We start from the raw sequence: 2710 nt of genomic DNA, 5'->3' as shown, positions 1-2710 counted from the left end.
GGGTGATGTTCTCTCTAAAAAGTTAAATATTTGATTATCCAATTTCTTCTGGTCCCATCAATATGCAGGCCCCCTGGCTCTTACCAAGGAGGATATTTGCATTTGTCTGAATTAACTCTGAGACAGCAGGCTTGGGTGGTGGTCCTAATTCCAGTAATGGATAGCGATGTGTCTTCCCAATCCCCCATTACCATTCATCTTAACCATCTAGACTATAAGCTTGTTGTGGGCAGGAGATGTCTACCAACTGTGTTGTATTCTCCTAAGCAGTTAGTACAGTGCTCTGCACACAGTCAGCACTCAACAAATGCCATTGATTGACTGATTTCACATAACTGTGGAAGGATAAATAATGAAACAGTGCATGCAAATCTGAGGAAGTGTGCTCAATAGGAAGAAGATGGTCTTGTCATCTGCATCCAATTCAATAATGCCTGATGTAGAACCTAGGTGCTTTGATGAAATTTTTACTTTAAAAAATATACAGTGATTCCCACATACAGTATTCATTTTAGTAAGAGCCTATCTTAATACCAACACATAGTGTTTTCCACTCAATATTTTCCCTCCTAAAGTATTTTATCCAAACCACCCCTTAGAGAATGTTACAAGAATATTTGACTTTCCACAATATTTCCAGGAGGCAGTCCATTCACTAGTCAAATCTGAAGCATTTGCCAGATGCCTTTAAAATATCAAGCCTAAATAGTAGCAATTCTGCCTCTTTCTCAGAGAGCCTGATCAATTATGGAGTGACTACTACCCATATCCCCCTCTCAGGGTCATACCTGGAGAGTTTCCAATACTCTACCAGTCTCAGCTATGGGAAGGAGAGTCAAGCAGAGGCATACTCATTCCATTCCTAGCTTGGGCAGTGGCTAGTGAGTGGAAGGCAATCTGCTACAAGTCAAAACTCACCTCTGCAGGGCAGCAGCAACATGGGAGAGAGTCGAGGGTGGAGACTCAAGTTGACTGCATGGAAAGAGACAATGCTAAACCACTTCCGCGTTTTTACCAAGAAAACTCTATTCATTCAATCGTATTTATTGAGCCTTTACTGTGTGTAGAGTACTGTACTAAGCGCTTAAGGATACACTACCAACATGATTGCAGATGGAGGTGGGGCCTTCTGGGAGGGATGTGTCCATGGTGTTGCTATACCAAGGTAACAACTTAAATTCCCGTAGCCTTCTTTGATTTCAGAGTATTGGACCTAATTTTAAAGCTCCTCAGAGCTGTGTTAAGAAATTCTTGTTGGATTTTAAAGGTATTGGAATATTATTCCCCCAGGTAGAGCACACCAAAAAATAAAGGGGAGCAAATACTTTTCGATCTCTGTCATGTAGTTCCCAAGTGCTTAGCAGGGGCTTTAGCATCAGGGGTCATAGGTTCAAATCTCGGCTCCGCCACTTGTCAGCTGTGTGACTTTGGGCAAGTCACGTAATTTCTCTGTGCCTCAGTTACGTCATCTGAAAAATGGGGATTAAGACTGTGAGCCCATGTGGGACAACCTGATCACCTTGTAACCTCCCCAGCACTTAGAACAGTGCTTTGCACATAGTAATCACTTAATAAATGCCATCATTATTATTATTAGTACAGTGCTCTGCACACAGTAAGCACTCAATAAATATGATTGAATGAATGAATATGACAGAGACTGTGTGTACATTTGTAACACTGTCCTGTAGAAAAGCTTGGTAACTGCCCTCTCTGTGCTTCAGGAGTTCTGATCTGGTTTGCTTTTAATATGAGATGCTGTACCAGTCTGTTGTGCAGTGCCACTGTGTGATTATTAGGCAGGTGTGACTTTTCACCTCCTGAGGTGAGTGAATCATTTTCCTAATCAATGCTTTGAAAAAGTTTATTGGGTCTTTGAGGTTCTGTGTTAACATAAGGTATTATTTATTGTTGCATTTAACTTCCAACTCATTAAGGGGTTCTTTGACTAATCTCAAAGAACTCTCCCTTTGGGGCGTTGCCTGGGTAAATCACACTGCCCAATTTCCCAGCTGGGGAAAGAACACTACCAGTGGGGGAAGCTTCTTGTTGAAACTTACCCAATCCCAGAGGTCAACTTTGCCGAAGGCACTGAGGCTGGGAGATCTTCCTTCCGGTATCCCAAGTGAGGTTTGGAACCAACTGAGTTGTCACTCTGAATCCTGTTCTAGCAGCTGGCAACCTTGAGTGTAGTAATAGAGTTTTGAGACTTTAGCAACTGGATTCCTTCCACTTCGCAGCTCTCCCACTGTGGATCTGTCTCCTCCTTGATATGCCAAGAGCTTTGTCTGCAGCGGCTTTAAAAATCAAATTAAAGAGGCGTTTGTTCCCTTTTTGCCTTCCACTATTTTTTAACTGTTATTAATATTTATGGATTATTCTGCAAAGCCCCTTGAGTCCTCTGGTGAAGGGCGGACAATGTATAAATGCATCTTCCTATTGTTTGTTGTATAGTGGATGGTACTGTGCCCTTACTCCATTCATTCATTCATTTATTCAATCATATTTATTTAGCGCTTATTGTGTGCAGAGCACTGTACTAAGCGCTTGGAAAGTACAATTTGGCAACAGATACAGTTCCTACCCAATAATGGGATCACAGTCTAGAAGGGGGAGACAGACAATAAAACAAAACCAATAGACAGGTGTCAGTACCATCAAAATAGATAAATAGAATTATAGATATATACACATCATTAAAATAAATAGA

General features: G+C 41.3%; 1 non-coding gene across 1 annotated transcript; it reads left to right on the top strand.

Annotated features, from left to right (window-relative positions):
* Nucleotides 1-770: 770 nt before the first annotated feature.
* On the top strand, nucleotides 771-908 carry LOC119929079. The gene has a single exon (XR_005451221.1). It is a non-coding gene; the product is annotated as a small nucleolar RNA SNORA7 (small nucleolar RNA).
* Nucleotides 909-2710: the final 1802 nt, after the last annotated feature.

The sequence above is a fragment of the Tachyglossus aculeatus genome, chromosome 5, assembly GCF_015852505.1.
Source record: "Tachyglossus aculeatus isolate mTacAcu1 chromosome 5, mTacAcu1.pri, whole genome shotgun sequence".
Taxonomy (NCBI): domain Eukaryota; kingdom Metazoa; phylum Chordata; class Mammalia; order Monotremata; family Tachyglossidae; genus Tachyglossus; species Tachyglossus aculeatus.
Note: the sequence above shows the minus strand (reverse complement) of the source record. Positions and strands in the feature narration are given on the sequence as shown.